Here is a 20520-nt window from a genome sequence, read left to right on the forward strand (position 1 = left end):
AGATATTATGTATATATAAACTATATGCATACAATACTATCAATAGGAGACCAAGGAGAAAAAATTTCCAGTGACTGTCCCAGCATAAACCAGTGCTAGAAAGGCCCGCCCTCCTCCCAAAGTGCATTACCATTATTGTAGAAAGAGGTAGGGGGAAAGCCTGATGACCCCTATAGAGTCCACCTGGACCGGCGCCCAGGGAAGGCCTGGAGTTCAGGGGAGAAAGGGGGGATGGCTGGGGGCCTGCCAAGCATCCCAGTACTCTCCAGGCTAGGGAGAAGGCCTCTGGCATGGGGCCTCCCCAAACCCCATACCTGGCAAGAGCTGGCCTCCAGAATCAAAAAGGAAACCGGAAGCCAGATATCTGCCCGCCCTCCTCCCCATGCACCTCCCCCCTGGAGTACGGAGGGAGGGGGAAGCCTGAGGACCCCTAAGAGTCCACCTGAACCCACTTCTGGCCATCTGAGCTGGACCCCAGGAAAGGCCTGGAGTCAGGGAAGAAAGAGGGGGACGATTGGGGGTCTGCCAAGCCCCCCAGTACTCCCCAGGCTAGGGAGAAGGCCTCCGGCATGGGGTCTCCCCATACCCCATACCTGGCAAGAGCTGGTCTCCAGAATAAAAAAGAAAACCGGAAGCCAGATATCTGCTCGCCCTCCTCCCCATGCACCTCCCCCCTGGAGTATGGAGGGAAGGGGGAAGGCTGAGGACCCCTAAGAGTCCATCTGAACCCACTTCTGGCCATCTGAGCTGGACCCCAGGGAAGGCCTGGAGTCCAGGGGAGAAAGAGGAGGACGGCTGGGAACCTGTCAAGCCTCCCAGCATTCCCCAGGCTAGGGAGAGGGCCTCCAGCATGGGTCTTCCCCAAACCCCATACCTGGCAAGAGCTGGTCTCCAGAATCAAAGAGGAAATCGGAAGCCAGATATCTGCCCGCCCTCCTCCCCATGCACCTCCCCCCTGGAGTACGAAGGAAGGGGGGAAGCCTGAGGACCCCTAAAAGTCCACCTGAACCCACTCTGGCCATCTGAGCTGGACCACAGGGAAGGCCTGGAGTCAGGGGAGAAAGAAGGAGACTGATGGGGGCCTGCCAAGCCTCCCAGCACTCCCTGGGCTAGGACGAAGGCCTCCGGCATGGGGTCTCCTCAAACCCCATACCTGGCAAGAGCTGGTCTACAGAATCAAAGAGGAAATCGGAAGCCAGATATCTGCCCAACCTCCTCCCCATGCACCTCCCCCACTGGAAGGGGGGAAACCTGAGGACCCCTAAGAGTCCACCTGAACCCACTTCTGGCCATCTGAGATGGCACCCAGGGAAGGTCTGGAGTCAGGGGGGTCTTCCCCAAACCCCATGCCTGGCAACAGTTGCATAAGCTCAGTTTTTCAGACCTGTTATTTCAGTGTGAAAATTTCTAATTTCAGTCGTCAAATCTTCTTGATGCTTAATTGTGTTCCAGTCAAGTCTATCGATGCTTTTTTTTTTTTTGCGCTCCCTGAACATCTTTCATAAATCTACTCTAAACTTCTTATTTGAGAGGATACCTAGCTGTTTCCTACTTTTTAGATTATCAGAGCAGCCATCTTGATTTCTTTAAACATGGGGGTGTACTGTAAAATTTCTCCATTCTTACAATGTGGAGAAATGGAATTCAGGGGTTAAAAGATAAGAGATTATGGTCCTTGGTGTCTCTAGGCTGGCTCAGCAGAAAAAAGGCAGAGAGCATGGCCGCCATCCTTTTTAAGTCTCTGGGTGCCCAATCACATGGCAGGAATTGGCCCCACATTTATTGGGTGGGGACATCTTACCAGGTGTGGGTCCTGGAGGGATTATGGTCCTTGGTGTCTCTAGGCTGGCTCAGCACAAAAAAGTGTCTGCTTCTTTCAAATCAAAATTATTGGAGTTTCCCCTGTAACCTGTTGTCAAGATTTGTTTTGGTGCAAGTCAAATAAAGTAACAATTGGAAGTACTCGTTCATCCAGGCCTGCTTTTGTGCCACATTCTATTGAAGGTTCAAATTTTCCACATCTGGAAGCCTTGAATGTAGCCAACCCAGGTTTGAAATCTGGCATCCCATATGGTCCCCTGAGCCTGCCAGGAGTAATTTCTGAGCAAGAGTTAGGATTAACCCCTGAACATGGCCAGGTGTGGCCCAAAAAGCAAAAAAAGAAAAAATTCACATCTAGGATACGCCTTCTAGCTTAGGTGCTACCATCAGAAAGGAGAATAGGAGGCAATAATTATAATCTTATCTGCAAGGATAGAGTTGGAGAATTGGCTTATGTGAGTGAGAATCTTCCTCAAGGTTGATCAATGCTTTTTGAGATGGGAGGTTTTCCCTGAAAACTCAGTAAGGGCACAAAATGATCTCAGTATTGCCCAAAATGTTTACTTTGGACTCTGCAACTTTGAGAGTGACCCATGTCTCCACTACAGAGTTGTTATTCATATAAGAGTGAATAGCCCCTGCAGCCCACCAGTGTGGAGATTCAGTCTGAGAGAGGCGAGTGTGTGTGCTGTTTTGTGAGGATGCAGGTACATTGTTAGACCTGGGGCAGTGGTAGGATATGTTCCTGCACCTCAGCTACTCGAGTCCCTCTCCCATGCTTTGTGTGTTTGCACCCTAGCCAGGGACCTTGCATTAATGATTCCTCCTATGCAATGGAAGTATATTAAGGCTAAATTTCCTCATGCCATGGAGAAATAGTTGAGAGTTTTGTTTCCCTTTAATTTGGACTAATCTCTACAAGGTCCTAAGGCCAGCTGATGTCACTAGGAAGCTGGAATGGGACACTGCTGTGAATGAGCCTGGTGTTGGTCTCATTCTCCCTTGCTCCATTACTTTTTCCATTCTATCTTTTTACTTTTTAAATACTATGTTGGAGGTATTGTTCAAAAGACAAAGAATAATGCAAGAATTTTACTTGAGCCCTTTCTGCTGCAAATCATTTCTCAAACTCAACAAGACCAGGGTGTATGATGAAAATGTGTCCTGGATTCCACCCCCACAAGAATATCTCAGAAGACAATGGGAAAGCCTATATTTCCTCTATAAGTTTAAGACCTCTATAATACTACCTCTTAACCTATTTATCCCCAAATGTAAGGTAGTCTCCTGCACCGCTTTGTTCCCTTAATTACTTTTTTTAAACTTATTTTTCCTTTATATATGTGAGTATGTATGTGTGTATATATATATGTATATATATGTATGTATGTATTATTTGTTTTCTTCTCTTCCTTAACTTCACCTATTTTGTTTCTACTTGGTACAAAAACCTACAAGAAAAAGTATTGCCTGGGATAAAAGCTCAGGTCAAAACCAGGGCACAGAGATGATGGAGCCTGACACTCTCATCCCCAAATGCACCAGCAATATAATATAGCACCATTTATTCTTGTAAAGGCATACTAAAAAAGGATGAAATTTTTTTTTAATTTTTATTTTTAATTATGAGAACAAGGGTGCAAAGTAAGAGGACAAGGTAAAGTTACAGTGGAAGGACAATCACCCATAACATAATTCTCAGAAGTCCCCTTGCTGATATATTAACTTTGAAATTTCAGCCAAAGAACATTAAGATAAATAAGACAGAATCCATGTACAATTACTTTGTCCCTCAAGTCCCCAGATTGTAACACATTATAATATTTCTTAACAGTACACAAGGCAATCTAAAGCCATAAAACTTATGTAACTCCTTAAACATTACAGGCATAGTATTTTCTTACATTTCCATATACATGCATATTAGCTTAAGTTAACCTCAAATTTTAAGTGAGTTCTTTTTAAGGATTAGAGTCAAAGGAGCACAGTAAGAATGGTGTTAGAGTGGCAATTGTTGTTTGCATAGGCCCACCAAAATATGAGGGACATGGAAAGAAATAACCTTGGCCTAAGTACAAAGAGACCAGACCCCTGAAGTTTCCTGGCACAAGACCAAGTCTAGGCTCCAAGCAAGCTAGATCGTCCAATCCAATACATTGTCTGTAGTGCCAACACACTTTTATTTTTCACACAGTCTCTGTTGTTGGTATCATGTTTCTGTATTAAAGATCCTGGAATCTGCATATCTTACATTGAAGTCAGGACGTGGAGCAAAAAGGATGAAATTTTATGTATAGAAACAAGCTCTTATCTACTAGGGATAAGAACTCATACATTTTACAAAACAGAGGCACCTTCCACTTTGAGCATATGTCATGTGGACCCAACTTAGACTCCATATGATTAGAGTGATTGTCCAACTTCAAACCCTAGACCTTAGACATAGAACTAACACAGTTCTTTGCAACAGCTTCAGGAGCCAATCTCCCTCTGGGACATTCTTTTTTTTTTTTTTTTTTTGGTTTTTGGGCCACACCCGGTGATGCTCAGGGGTTACTCCTGACTATGCGCTCAGAAGTTGCTCCTGGCTTGGGGGACCATATGGGACGCCGGGGGATCGAACCGCGGTCCGTCCTAGGCTAGCGCAGGTAAGGCAGGCACCTTACCTTTAGCGCCACCGCCCGGCCCCCCCTCTGGGACATTCTTAATACTGCTCTGACAACCAGTTTTGATATGATATCCTGACAATGAGGAAATGGCAACAACTTGATTTAAGAGCAGGTTGTCTTACCTCACCACTTAACGATAAGATGAAATCAGAAGACATGTCATTCTTTGATCTGTGCAAAAGCCAAGATTGCTAACTACAGAAGACTGACTGTGACAATCATGAATGGGCAGACCTTATCCTGGGACCAATAAAAAAAGTCCCTAATTGTGCTTGCTTTGGCAGCACATATACTAAAATTGGAATGATACAGAGAAGATTAGCATGGCCCCTGTGCAAGGATGACATAGAAACGTGAAGCATTCCATATTTTTGCTCTCACTCCTTCAAAAAAAATACCCTAATCTAGGCTTTGGCCTATGATCTGTACAACGACCAAGATTTCTAATTCCAGAGGTCTGACTGAGACAACTGCAACTGAGCAGATCTTCTGAAAACATAATGAAAGACTCTATCCTAGGCTTCATCCTAGGGTCGGTACAAAAACCAAGACCACCAACCACAGAAGACTGATTAACACAAAAGTGATGGAGCAAAACCTCTAGAACCATAAAGAAAGACTCCATCCTAGGCTCCATCCTATGACCTGTGCAAATACCAAGATCTCTAGATACAGAGGCCTGATTTTATCATCCATGACGAAGTGGAAAGTTTCTAGACACTACAAAAGAATCTAGGGGAGAGTAAAAGAACATGTATGGAAACTGTAGTTATTCCCATGACAGTATACTTCAAGGGTGGAGAAATCCTGTATCTCTTAGGCCAAGGGAATTCCCTTTCTAATCTCTCCAATATTTACTGTGGCTATAAAAATAAAGCACACATTAAAAATTTTTTTTGGTTTTGTTATTGTTGTTGTTTGTTTTTTTCTTTGTTTTTTTTTGTGTTTTGTTTTTTATTTTGGAACTGTGGTTATTGTGTGGTTGGTGTCTTTATTGCTGTGGTGCTATTTGGGTTTTTGTTTGATTTTTTTGTATTGTTATGTTTTTCTTCCTTTTTCCCTTTCTTCTCTTAAATTAATATTTATAGCATGTAGAAGGACTCCTCCCTTTTTTTGCTTGTTTGATTTTTGCCCCATTTTATTTTTTTTCCCCTTCAAACAGAACGACGTAACTTGAACCATCTTGTTCTGCCTCACAGATTGAGGGGAAAATAATCGAGGGTACCAAGACTAAACAGTCATATGAACATTGAGTAGAAATAAAAAATGATTAGACTTAAACACCAAATCTAAAGCCAAAGACAACAAAATCGATATCCAATCAACAACAAGCTAGACACAGAGGGGACCATTTATACTAGCAGCCTGGGGGGCAAAGGAGGGTGATATGGGATGCATGCTGGGAACAAGGTTGGAGGAAGGACAACATTGGTGGTGGGAATGTCCCTGATTCAATGTTACTATGTACCTAAAATATTACTGTGAAAGATTTGTAATCCACTTTGGTCAAAATAAAAACTATTATAAAAAAAGACAAAGAATAAGCTTCCTGGTCCTTTGTCTGGTTTTTGTGTTTTTTTTTTTAATACCTGGTCTATTGATCTATGAATAGAATATTCATGCACGCTAGAATAGATTGACCTTCCTCCCTATCAGAACCGAAGTTGGGATTTTGTCTCATAATTTCATTCAATCCAGAGAATGAATGATCTCATAGAGCTTGCTGTGATTCATTCACTCGATTATTGTCTTTTCCATACCTTGGGAGGCAGGTTATAATATGACACCTAGCCTCCCTTACTGATCAACCCTCGATAAATCACATACCTGCACACCTGCCCTGCCTATATTTTATCTGCCCATCTCCGAGCCAGGGACCAAATAGAATTCTTTTCCTCGTGGGTGCAATAAGCTGTAAAAAGAACATTGACTCTTTCTCAAGTTAGATTTAAAACTACAGTGAAACTTCTAATGAAATGGCTAGGATTTGAGTTAAAAGAGTCTAGTCCGATTTCAATCTAGAAAGCAAAACCTTTACTGTGTAAGACATGAACAGATGGTGTCATGATCTCCAGCTGGATCCTCTTTGAAAGGCAATGTGTTTTGGGAAGAGAAGTTGTTAAGTGTTGAATTAATTAAATTAATAAAAGTCCTTGATGGTAGGGCTGGATGATGGTGGATGGATAGATGGCGAGGCCTTTCTTGTCCAGCCGGGTGCCTGCATTCCCTTCCATATGATGGGTCTGAGGGTTCAAGATAGCAGTGAGAAAATGACCCACAAGCAGTCAGTAGAAGTTAGGAGACATGCAGCTTCATTAAAGGCCCTAGCCACTATGTGTGGCTTCTAAGCTAACCTTTTAAGTACCAGTAGTCTCCTTTTGCTGCCCTGTATTTAATCCTGTCTCTGTTCTCAAATTCCTGCATCCTCCTCAGGCTTCTCTTGCTGCCTCTCTTGCTGAATCTCCCTCTGAATCCCCCATCTGCCCCAAGGCAACCTCTTTGTTACCTTCCATAGACAACTCCCAGCTATGGGAGGGTCTCCCTTTCTAGGTGAGATAGGAGGAAGTTGGGGGAGAGGTAACAGTTAAGGGTTGGGGTTTGAGACTTCTGAATATTGTCAAGTGTTATGGAATGGGTGTACGAAGGTGATAGGGTGAGTCAGAAAGAGACCTTCCTGGGGCCGGAGAGATAGCATGGAAGTATAGCGTTTGTCTCGCATGCAGAAGGTTGGTGGTTCGAATCCCAGTGTCAAATATGGTCCCCTGAGCCTACCAGGAGCGATTTCTGAGTGTAGAGCCAGGAGGAACCCCTGAGCATTGCCGGGTGTGACCCAAAAATCAAAAAAAAAAGAAAGAAAGAAAGAAAGAAAGAAAGAAAGAGAGAGAGAGAGAGAAAGAAAGAAAGAAAGAAAGAAAGAAAGAAAGAAAGAAAGAAAGAAAGAAAGAGAGAAAGAAAGAGAGGAAGAAAGAGAGAAAGAAAGAGAGAAAGAAAGAGAGAAAGAGAGAGAGAAAGAAAGAGAAAGAAAGAGAAAGAGAGAAAGAAAGAGAGAGAGAAAGAAAGAGAGAAAGAAAGAGAGAAAGAAAGAGAGAAAGAGAGAGAAAGAAAGAGAAAGAAAGAGAAAGAGAGAAAGAAAGAGAGAGAGAAAGAAAGAGAGAAAGAGAGAGAAAGAAAGAGAGAGAGAGAAAGAAAGAAAGAAAGAAAGAAAGAAAGAAAGAAAGAAAGAAAAGAAAGAAAGAAAGAAAGAAAGAAAGAGACCTTCCTGTTGGTAGGTCTGGGAATGAAACATCTTACAGAGGATCTGCAGGCGACAGAGGTATAAAATGACTAAAACACATGTGAGCCGACAGATGAAAGGAGCTTGGAGATATAGGTTGGTCACCTCAGTTCCACATTGCAATGCTATACTATATTAGACTCAGAAGACAGGGCTCTTTATGATAATGATAATGTCACAACAAATATTCTAATTTATTCATTTCTACTTGATTATGCCTGCTATTAAATCTAGTGTATATCCACAGATAGCAATGGAATATGTAACTGTATGTCATGAACTCTTGTTATAGAGCTCATTCATTGAATATATTATTGTAATCTCTTTTCAATTGTAGGTAGTTTACCATTATACCATAATGCTCATGGTTTTAGATTGCTTTTAGGAAAGGAACCTGGATGCTCAAGACTTACTAGAAAATATTTCATGGTGTGGACTTCTCTTACAGTGCTCATTACTATAATCACTTAGTTTTCTAGACTTAAAATATGATAGCTTTTGGGCCCGGAGAGATAGCACAGTGGTGTTTGCCTTGCAAGCAGCCGATCCAGGACCGAAGGTGGTTGGTTCGAATCCCGGTGTCCCATATGGTCCCCCGTGCCTGCCAGGAGCTATTTCTGAGCAGACAGCCAGGAGTAACCCCTGAGCAACGCCGGGTGTGGCCCAAAAAACAAACAAACAAAAAAAAATGATAGCTTTTAAGAATGCTCTATACACAATCTAACCATGAAGCCTTTCTTCAGTAAAGTTTACCTTCACCAATCATGATTGGTCTAGAAAATGGAAAACCTTTTCTTTCTTCCTTTTTTTCTCTTTCAGGCCACACCCGTTTGATGCTCAGGGATTACTCCTGGCTAAGCGCTCAGAAATTGCCCCTGGCTTGGGGAGGGGGACCATATGGGACACTGGGGGGATCAGACCGCGGTCCTTACTTGGCTAGCGCTTGCAAGGCAGATACCTTACCTCTAGCACCACCTCACTGGCCCCTATGGAAAACCTTTTCATCTGACTTGCCAGCTTTCTATGTTTTAAGCTTTTTGTCCCATTTCACCTGGATCAGCTTTTAAACTGTAACCCATAAATTGATCCTCAGTGTCTGTCTATGTGTGCGCATAAGTGTATGTGTTGGCTACCTCAATGTCTGTCTAATGTCCATCGGTAATATACATAATGTCTATGTGGTATACTGCCCTCCTCCTGTTATATATAACCCCACTTCCCCCCTTCACTTGCCACCTTACAAATTCTTTTCTAACCCTTCACTCTCTCTCCCTCCCATCTGTTATTTCCTCCCATTTTTACCCTCAGTTCTTAACTCCTTATGAAGTGGAACATTCCCCCAACCCAGCCAGCTGTCAACCAGCTCCCAAAGTGAAAAGATAGATTTTCAGCCTGAGAAGAAGCTGCCACAGTCGCTGCTGCTGATTTGCTTTTAGTGGCCCTTTTTCTCCACCTCTCTTTGCTGTGAACTGTGCTCACTAGCAGATTCGATTTCTGAGAAGTCCCCAGCTTGAGGACATTTTCTGATATGTGACTGCTGGAATATAAATGGAAGCCATTCTATAAATTCTTCTATAAATGGAAACCATTTATAGACTTCACAAGACCAAATCACAGGCTGAAGCTATGCTCCAGATTTTATCCAGCCCTCCTGACTGCTTCAAAATACTTAAAGGGGACATGTATATCTCCTTTGAATATTTTTTTAGATGTATTTCCTTAATAGGTATAACCATTACTGTCTATCCTCTTATGTAGCAGAAATTTTCTCTATTTTTGGGGATATATTTAGTAGGGAATTCTTGTAGATAAGTTTCTCTAGTGTTCTGAGTTCAGGTTATAGAGATTGTTTAGCTTGTTATTTTTACCCCCATATACACCAGTAGTGTACCACATGGCATTATTCTTTTTTGCTTAGACACATTAAAATGGGTAAATATTATTTGTGCAAATAAGTTCTTATTTAATAGTTATAGAACAAATAAAAATTTTTTTTGGTTTCTGGGCCACACCCAGCATTGCTCAGGGGTTACTCCTGGCTGTCTGCTCAGAAATAGCTCCTGGCAGGCACAGGGGACCATATGGGACACCGGGATTCGAACCAACCACCTTTGGTCCTGGATTGGCTGCTTGCAAGGCAAACACCACTGTGTTATCTCTCCGGGCCCAGGAACAAATAAATTTTATATTGCAGTAGAGCCTTACACCCTGAACACTTGTCATAGTGACTTGGCTTAGGCTTCAGAAGATCAGACATGGGCCATTTATTCCTGAACCTTGGACCACAAATATGGAAACAGCACAGTTTTCTACTCCAGCACAAGGAATCAGACTTCTACCAGGGAGGACCCTACTGCTGGCCTGCTATCGACTTACTACAGAATGGGTTCATATGACACCCTGACAACTTGGTAATAGCAACAACCTGCTTTCAGGGCAGGGTTCACTGCTACCTAACAGTGAGATGAAACCAGAAGATGCTCTATGTCACCCTAACTTTGACATAGATTCTGTACAGAAACTAGGAAAACTAACAACTGAAACCTGACAGCAACAACCTGTGATTGTGAAGAGTTTTTACTGAGACCATAGAGAAAGACTTTGGGGTTAGACAACTTAGCATGACTGGAGCCTGTAGTTGGTCTTATGCTAGGATAAGATTTTACTTCATGGGTAAAGTCTCCCTGTTTTTAGGCCAAAGGTTTTTCCTTTCTATTTTCCCCAAATTTTGATGTGCCTATGCAAGCAACAACTTCCATACAAACACATTTTTATTGTATTTTTATCTATTATCTTAAAAAAAAAGCGTACTAAACCTTCTGCTATTGCATTAATGACTTTCTTGGAGATAAAATAATTTTAACAAATTTACTTGCTACTGAGCTTTCTCTTCTTTCTTTTTTTCTTCTTTTTAATTTTATTTTTTAGTTTTTCTTTCTATTATTATCAATAACTTTGCTTCCCCTTTTCTTGAAACAACTGTATTATGATCGGTTATGTCAACTATGTGATGCATTTTCTTTAAATAAAAAATCGTAAAAAAGGAAATTGTGTTTCAATACCAATAACTACTTTCAAAGCACTGAATCCAAATCAATATGTCATACCATATCCAAAAGTTAATTCAAAGACCTAGAGATTAGAACCAGAATTCAAGTTGATTATTTCTAGGATGGGATCACAGAAATATAAACCTCTACATTTAGATAGCACCTCTTCTTTCATACATGTACACATCCAAGCTTGCACATACCCAAGCTCCAATCCCTCTTTACAGTGAGCCCATTTGATACACATTATATATTCTTATATTTTCAATATTTCTAGTGTCTGATTGGTTATACCCAGTGAAGCTATTACATTGGAGCAACCACTCTGGTTGTATATGCAAAGGTTGTGGAATGATTGTGGCACAACCAGATTTTACATGCCCTTCCACTGATTTGTAAGATGATGTCATATATCACTATACAAACGTGGTCTGCAGGATGACCAATCAGCTCACATATGCAAATTAGGGTTACAAGCCAATTCATCAAATGCCTGCCCCTCTCATTCGTCTGTCAGGTTCCTCTGTGCTCACTTCCTTTGCAACAATCTGATTGCACACACTTTCATCAGGTCTAACAATAAAATAACATAAAAATTATTTTTCTTTTTTTTAAATTAATATCTTTATTTGAACACCTTGATTACAAACATGATTGTGGTTAGGGTTCAGTCATGTAAAGAACACCCCCCTTCACCAGTGCAACATTTTCATCACCAATGTCCCAAATCTCCCTCCTTTCCACCCCACCCTTGCCTGTACTCGAGACAGGCTTTTTACTTCCCTCATTTATTCACATTGTTATGATAGTTCTCAATGTAGTTATTTCTCTAACTGCACTCATCACTCTTTGTGGTGAGCTTCATATAGTGAGCTGGAACTTCCAGCACTCTTCTCTTTTGTCTCTGAAAATTATTGCAAGAATGTCTTTTATTTTTCTTAAAATCTATAGATGAGACTATTTATTCTGCATCTATCTCTCTCTCTGACTTATTTCACTCAGCATAATAGATTCCATGTACATCCATGTATAGGAAAATTTCATAACTCATCTCTCCTGACGGCTGCATAATATTCCATTGTGCATATGCACCACAGTTTCTTTAGCCATTCATCTGTTGAAGGGCATCTTGGTTGTTTCCAGAGTCTGGCTATTGTAAATAGTGCTGCAATGAATATAGGTGTAAGAAAGGAATTTTTGTATTGTATTTTTGTGTTCCTAGGGTATATTCCTAGGAGTGGTAAAGCTGGATCATATGGGAGCTCAATTTCCAGTTTTTGGAGGAATCTCCATATCGCTTTCTATAAAGGTTGGACTAGGTGGCATTCCCACCAGCAGTGGATAAGAGTTCCTTTCTCTTCACATCCCCACCAGCACTGCTTGTTCTCATTCTTTTTGATGTGTGCCAATCTCTGTGGTGTGAGGTGGTACCTCATAGTTGTTTTAATTTGCATCTCCCTGATGATTAGTGATGTGGAACATTTTTTTATGTGTCTTTTGGCCATTTGTATTCCTTTTTTGTCAAATTGTCCATTTCTTCTCCCCATTTTTTGATGGGATTAAATTTTTTTCTTGTAAAGTTTTGTCAGTGCCTTGTATATTTTGGAGATTAGCCCCTTATCTGATGGGTATTGGGTGAATAGTTTCTCCCACTCAGTGGGTGGCTCTTTTATCTTGGGCACTGTTTCCTTTGAGGTGCAGAAGCTTCTCAGCTTAATATATTCCCATCTGTTAATCTCTGCTTTCACTTGTTTGAAGAGTGCAGTTACCTCCTTGAAAATGCCTTTAGTCTCAATGTCATGGAGTGTTTTACTTACGTGTTGTTCTTTATACCTTATGGTATCAGGTTTGATATCAAGGTCTTTAATCCATTTGAATTTTACCTTTGTACATGATGTTAGCTTGGTGTCTAAGTTCACTTTTTGCAAGTGGCTAGTCAGTTGTGCCAAGATCACTTGTTGAAGAGGCTTTCCTTGCTCTATTTAGGATTTCTTGCTCCTTTATCAAAAATTAGGTGATTGTATGTTTGGGGAACATTCTCTGAGTACTCAAGCCTATTCCACTGATCTGAAGTTTTGTCTTTATTCCAATACCAGGCTGTTTTGATAACTATTGCTTTGTAGTACAGTTTAAAGTTTGGGAAAGTAATGCCTCCCATATTCCTTTCCCCCAAATATTTAGCTATTAGAGGGTGTTTATTGTTCCAAATGAATTTCAAAAGTTTTTGATACACTTCTTTGAAGAATGTGATGAATGGGTATCTTTAGAGGGATTCCATTAAATCTGTATAATGCTTTGTGGAGTAGTGCCATTTTAATGATGTTAATCCTGCCAATCCATGATCAGGGTATGCGTTTCCATTTCTATGTGTCCTATCTTGTTTTTGTTTTTGTTTTGAACAGGGTTTTATAGTTTTCTTTGTATAGGTCCTTCACGTTTTTAGTCAAGTTGACTCCAAGATATTGGAGTTTGTGTGGCACTAATGTGAATGAGGTTGTTTTCTTTTTTTTAATTAATATTTTTTATTTAAGTGACATGATTATAGTTGGGTTACAGTCACAAACAGATCTCCCCCCTTCACCAGTGTAACATTCCCCCCTCCCAATCCCTGCCTGTATTCGAGACAGGCATTCTACTACAGTTATTTGTTTTTAAGTTCAGTAAAATTTTTTTTTCCTAAAGGATAAGGGTTAAAGAAAAAATAGTAAAAGTGTGACAGTGGCAATAGCCGTTGTTTGCATAGGCCCAGAAAAATATGGAGAAAAACAGGGGAAAAAATCCTTGGCCTGATTACAAGAAGGCCTCACCCCCGAGGTTTATTGGCATAAGACTGACTCTGGGCTCCAGGTATATCAGTCTGTCCAACCTGAGTCATTCTCCGTAATCCCGGTGTAATTTTTTCACACTTTAGCTGTTGTTGGTATCAGTTTCCTATATATAAAGATTCTGGATTCTGTGCATTTCTTTCATCGAAGTCAGGCTGATGTGGAGCATCCTCTAGTTTCAGCACACCATTAGATGTGGAGTGATCTGCCCTGCCAGCAAGCTGTTGCTGAGTCGTCTGGGTGTTGAGAGCACTCTTTGGAGTAAGTCAATGCCAGAGCAGTCTTCCCTGGTAGAGGTTTGGATCCTGATAATGTTGAAGACAATTTTAGTTGTTTCCATAGATGGTATTTATTGTTCAGGTGTGTATGGGAGATGCCGATTCTTCTGAGACCTAAGCCAACTCATTATGCCAGTGCTCAGGCTATAAGGCCTAACTGTATTACCAAATTTGTGTTCCCATCTCTATTAGATAAGAACTTCTTTGCATATGTATTATTTTCCCATTTTAATGTGCCTATGCGAAATAGAAACAATGCCACAAGATATTGTTGGTGCATCTGGGGGCCAGCGAATAAAGTCCAACATTCCCCGTAACTTGGTTCAAACATGCATTCTATACAGAGATACTCTTGTGTTGTTTTCTTAATGTCCATTTCTTCCCTATAATTATTGGTGTATGAAAAGGCCATTGATTACTGTGTGTTAATTTTGTAGCCTGCCACCTTGCTATATGAATTTATTGTTTTTAGAAGCTTTTTGGTAGAGTCTTTAGGGTTTTCTAAGTAGAGTATCATGTCATCTTCAAACAGTGAGAGGTTGACTTCTTCCTTTCCTATCTGGATGTCCTTGATATCTTTTTCTTGCCTAACCACTATAGCAAGTACTTCCAGTGCTATGTTGAAGAGGAGTGGAGAGAGCGGGCAGCCTTGTCTTGTACCGAAATTTAGAGGGAAGGCTTTTAGTTTTTCTCCATTGAAGATAATATTTGCTATTGGCTTGTGGTAGATGGCCTTGACTCTATTGAGAAAGGTTCCTTTCCTTCCCATCTTGCTGAGAGTTTTGATCAAGAGTGGGTGTTGGACCTTATCAAATACTTTCTCTGCATCTATTGATATGATCATGTGATTTTTATTTTTCTTGTTGTTGATGTTATGTATTATGTTGATAGATTTACGAATGTTCAACCATCCTTGCATTTCTGGGATGATACCTACTTGATCGTAGTGAATGATCTTCTTGATGAGGCATTGGATCCTATTTGCCAGGATTTTGTTGAGGATCTTTGCATCTGTGTTCATCAGAGATATTGGTCTGTAATTTTCTTTTTTGGCAGCATCTCTGGTTTTGGTATCAAGGTGATGTTGGCTTCATAAAAGCTATTTGGGACTGTTCCCAGTTTTTCAATTTTATGAAAGAGTCTGGCTAGGATTGGTAGTAGTTCCTCTTGAAAAGTTTGAAAGTATTCATTAGTAAATCCATCTGGGCCTGGGCTTTTCTTTTGGCCAGACATTTGATTACCATTGTAATTTCCTCAATAGTGATGCGGTGTTTAGATATGCTACATCCTCCTTACTCAACCATGGAAGGTTATAAGAGTCCAAAAATTTATACATTTCTTCCAGGTTCTCATGTTTAGTTTAGTGCATAGAGTTTCTCAAAGTAGTGTCTGATTACTCTTTGAATCTCTGCAATATTTGTACTGATCTCCCCCTTTACATTTCTTTCTTTTCTTTTCTTTTCTTTTTTTTTTTTTGGTTTTGGGTCACATCCGGCAGCTTTCAGGGGTTACTCCTGGCTCTATGCTCAGAAATTGCTCCTGACAGGCACAGGAGACCATATGGGATGCTGGGATTTGAACCACCATCCTTCTGCATGGAAGGCAAACGCCTTACCTCTATGCTATCTCTCTGGCTAATATTTGGGGGGCCTCAGTGATCCAGCTGAGAAACACTTTTTGGGGTCACACCTGGCAGCATTCAGGGGTTACTCCTGGCTCTATGCTCAGAAATCACTCCTGGAAGGCTTGGGGGACCATATGGGATGCCAGGATTTGAACCACCATCCTTCTGCATGCAAAGCAAACACCTTACCTCCATGCTATCTCTCTGCCCCCCTTTCATTTCTAATACAGGCTGTCAAGTTTCTCTTTCTTTGTGAGTTTTGCCAATGGTCTATCAATCTTGTTTATTTTTTTTTTCAAAAAACCAACTTCTACTTTCGTTGATCTTTCGGATTGTTTTTTGGGATTCCACTTTATTGATTTCTGCTCTTGGCTTTGTAATTTCCTCTTGTCTCTCTATTTTTGGTGCTTTTTGTTGATCATTTTCTAATTTTATAAGCTGTGTCATTAAGCTGTTCAGGTATGCCCCTTCTACCTTCCTAATGTGTGCTTGCAAAGCTATAAATTTTCCTCTCAGGACCGCTTTTTCTGTGTCCCATAGATTCTGATAATTTATGTCTTCATTGTCATTTGTTTTCAGGAATGTTTTGATTTTCTTTTTGATTTTTATCTCGGACCCACTGGTTGTTCAGTAGCAGGCTGTTTAATTTCCAGTTGTTAAAGTATTTTTTTTGTATCCCTTTGTAGTTCACATCTAATTTCAGAGCCTTGGGGTCTGCAAAGGTATCCTGTAAAATTTCTATCCTCTTGATTTTATGGAGGTATGTTTTATGTGCCAGCATGTGGTTATCCTGGAGAATGACCCATGTAGATTGGAGAAGAATGTGTAGCCAGGTTTCTTTGGTTGCAGTGTTCTATATATATCTATGAGGTCTCTTTCTTCCATCTCTCTCTCTCTCTCTCTCTCTCTCTCTTGTGGTTTTTGGGTCATACCAGGCAGTTATTCCTGGCTCCAGGCTCAGAAATTGCTCCTGGTAGGCACGGGGGACCATATGGGATGCCAGGATTCGAACCATTTCTCTTTTCACTGTTAGTATATTTTTGTTGGGTTTTAGTCTGGTTGAACTATTAAGTGTTGACAGGGCCATGTTGAGGTCTTCCACAACTATTGTGTTATTATTGATGTCTTCTTTCAAATTTGTCAATAATTGTATTAGATAATTTGCTGGTCTCTCATTGGGTGCATATATGTTTAGTAGTGTGATTTCTTCCTGTTGCACATATCCTTTGATTAGTTCGAAGTGTCCATGTTTGTCCCTTGCAACTTTTCTGAGTCTAAATTTGGTGTCATCTGATATTAATATGGCCACCCCAGCTTTTTTTTTTAAAGGATGTTGTTTGCTTGGATGATTTTCCTCCAGTATTTGATTTTGAGTTTATGTTTGTTCTGACTATTCATGTGTGTTTCTTGTAGGTAGCAGAAGGTTGGGTTCATCTTTTGGATCCATTTTGCCATTCATTCTGTGTCTCTTGATTCGCACATTGACATTGAGGGACATGATTGTCATAGGATTTAATGTCATCTGTGTGTATAAGTTTGGTGTGTTTGTTGTCCCATCTTGTCTTAAAGTAGACCTTTCCGTTTTCCTTTAAGGCTGGTTTTGCATCTGTGAAGTTTTTGAGTCATTGCTTATCTGCGAAGCTATGTATTCTTCCTTTAAACTTGAACGTGATCGAACTGGGTGTAGTAATCTAGGTGAAGCCTCCATCTCATTTAGTCTTGTCACAATATTCCACCACTGTCTTCTGGCCTTGAGAGTTTCTTGTGATATGTCTGCTGTAAATCTTATGGATGCTCCTTTGAATGTAATTTCCCTTTTTTATCTTGCTCCTTTCAGTATTCTATCTCTATCTGTAGGATTTGTCATTGCGACTAGGATGTGTCTTGGGGTGTTTTTCTTCGGGTCTCTTTTAGCTGGTACTCTTTGGGCATGCAGGATTTGATTGCATGCAGTCTTTAGCTCTGGGAGTTTCTTTATGATGATGTCTTTGACTGTTAATTCTTCCTGTGGATCCCCTTCTGGGCCTCTGGGACTCCAATGATTCTTATGTTGTTTCTGTTGAGTTTATCAAAGACTTCTATTTTCATATGTTCACATTCTCTGAGAACTTTTTCCATTGTCTGATCGTTTGCCTTAAGGTTCTTTTCCAGTCTCTTCTGCTGTATGGAGTTGTTCTGCATTTGATCTTCCACTTCACTGATTCTGTCCTTGGCTGTTGTTACCCTGCTGGAGAGGCTATCCATTGAATATTTCAGTTGAGCTACCATGTTTTTCAGATCTGTTATTTCAGTTTGGAGTATTCTGATTTCTGTCTTTTTGTTCTGTTCAGCTAGAGCTATATTTTATTTGATTTCCATGAGGATCCTTCATATTTCTATTCTAAACTCCTTATCTGAGAGGTTAATCATATGGTTGGTGTTTTTTGTGTCATCAGAGCTATCATCTTCATACTCTGTGCATGGTGTTTGCCTGTGAGGTTTCCCCATTGTCATACTTATAGTGTGATTTTTTTTTCCAGCTTGTTATGGTGGGGTTCATTAGTTAGAAAGAGCACATGGCCATGAAGTGAAGCAGAGCAGCTGTGCTCTTCTGGAGCCTCTAGGAGAGCGATTTTGCTGGATCCTGCTAGGCCCACTCAAGAGAGGTTCAGGACACAGGACAGTAGAGAAACATGCACAGGTGACATGCACAAATCTCTCCCTTTTAATTTTGTTTTTATTAATTTTTATTGAGACCAATGTGAATTACAAGCCATTTACAGTTGTAGTTAAGGTACACAGTGACAGTGAATTAGGGCCATTCCCACCACCAGTGTTGACCTCGTTCCGCCACTGTTCCCAGCATGCATCCCATACCTACTCCTTAGCCCTCTGGTTTGCTAGTGTAACAGGTCCCTTTTGTATATAGCTTGTTGCAGTTTGGGTCTTTTGATTATATTGTCATTAACTTTGGTTTGGGTATTTTTTGGGGGGGGGTCACAGCTGGCAGTACTCAGGGGTTATTCGTGGCTTTATGCCCTGAAATACCTCCTGGCAGGCTCGGGAGACCGTATGGAATGCTGGGATTCGAACCACCATCCTTTTGCATCCAAGGCAAATGCCCTACCTCCATGCTATCTCTCCAGCCCTGGTTTGGGTATTTAAGTTTGAGATTTTTTATTTCCACTCAATGTTCCTGAGACCCCTTAGCCTCTGGGTCCCATGGACTATTTTTTCTCAGATTGTAGGAAAACAGAAATATGAGGCAAAACAAGATGATTCATGTTCTATGGTTCTGTAAAAAAAAAAAAAAAAGAACAGTGGGAGCCCCTGTCTAGAAGCTATAAATATAAATAAAATTAAAAGAATAAAAAAAAAGAAAAGTGAAGAAGAAAAAATAAATAGAAAATATAAAAGTAAAAAATTAAAAAATGGGGAAGCAGATGTGGTGTTTTTTGTTTTTGTTGGTGTGTGTTTTTATTTACATCACTGCAGTAAATATTGGGGAAAATTAGAAAGGAAATTCCCTTGGCCTAACAGATACATGGTATCTCTGCCCTTGAAGCATACTGTCAGAAGTCCATACATATTAGTTGTCAAACCCAAGATTTTTCTTTATGGTGCCAGAAAATGTTCTGCTCAGTTGCAGTTGTCAAGTCAGTCTATTAGAAATCTTGGTTTCTGCACAGATCCCAGGAATAGGTCTGCTCAGTTGCGGTTGCTGTAATCAACAACTTCTGTAAATAGAGATCTTGTTGTTTGCACAGATCTAGGAACGAAGTGTCTTCTGATTTCATCTCACTGTTAGATGATGAGGTAGGGCAATCTGCCCTTAGATCAAGATAGTTGCTGTTTCCTCATCATCAGGGTGTCATATGAACCTACCCTGGATCAAGTTGGTGCCAGAGCTACTGCCATCAGTAGTAGGTTGACCAGCTAGCCTCTGCTTCACAGAGTAGGTGGTCAACCAGTAAGGCGTTGCAGTACAAATTTGACTTAAAGTTTCAGAGAAAGTGAGAAAAAAGTTCTACTGGGTCAGAAAGGAAGGTGACTAGGTTGATAATCTGGCATGGGTGAAAAATTAATCAAAATCTTCTAAATGCAGGCTTTGATATTTGGTGATTTGGCCATGAGGTGCCCAGAGAAAATCTCCCAAGTATTTTCACATTCTTATGTGGGAAAGGTACCCCAAAAGCCATTTTTACACTACTTTGACCATTAAATCCCCTGAAGCCACAGCTCTTAGACAAGGACACTATCCTTCAGAGGAACATCCAAATTTTTGGATAAGGTATGCTATGGGCCATAGGAGGAATCTCAGTGTATGAGGGAGCACTTCCAAAGTGACAGCCTCTTGTCCATGGACATCAAAAGAAAATGATTTGTTCAGGTAGGCCAAAAAATTAAAAAAGGGGGGAGAGAGCAGAAGTCAGAGGATCCTTTCAATTGTGAAAACAGAGATTATATCTGAGAGCCAAAGAAAGGGGAAGGGGAAATTTCTTTTGTCCCCAGAGAGCCTAGCATAATGGCTGAGCTGGCTGTGAGTTCAAAGGAGGGTATCTGATATCTACAAAATCCTTGCATGACTAAGCAAATTTTACTTACTTGTCTTTAGGATGCAGGGACTACCATGTTAAGGATGAATTGTGTCTCTTTGGTGGAGACACTTACTGGAGAGTGGTCCCTAAACTTTTTTGTTATTGAGTAGGAGGACTTCAAGGGTTACCTGAAGAACTTGGTTTGGTTTGGTGAACACACCCAGCAATACTCAGGGCTTATTCCTGGCTCTGCTCTCAGGGATCACTCCTGTTGATGCTCAAGAGACCAGATAGGATACTGAATTTGAACCCAGTTTCATGCAATACTAAAGGACCAATAAGGAATATTGTGGTCCCCAACATGGGACTTTTCATCATGGAAATGCACACAGGACCAGAGAAACAGTGGGCAAGCAGGGCTGAAGCTTGAACAGAAGACTCTAGAAACATCTCTCTCTGCCA

The 20520-nt window shown here is 40.8% G+C and overlaps 1 non-coding gene across 1 annotated transcript; it reads left to right on the forward strand.

The window, feature by feature from the left end:
• The first annotated feature begins 4758 nt into the window (after nucleotides 1-4758).
• Nucleotides 4759-4863, forward strand: LOC126029074 (U6 spliceosomal RNA). The gene has a single exon (XR_007502730.1). It is a non-coding gene; the product is annotated as a U6 spliceosomal RNA (small nuclear RNA).
• Nucleotides 4864-20520: the final 15657 nt, after the last annotated feature.

This window comes from Suncus etruscus, chromosome 14 (assembly GCF_024139225.1).
Source record: "Suncus etruscus isolate mSunEtr1 chromosome 14, mSunEtr1.pri.cur, whole genome shotgun sequence".
NCBI lineage: Eukaryota > Metazoa > Chordata > Mammalia > Eulipotyphla > Soricidae > Suncus > Suncus etruscus.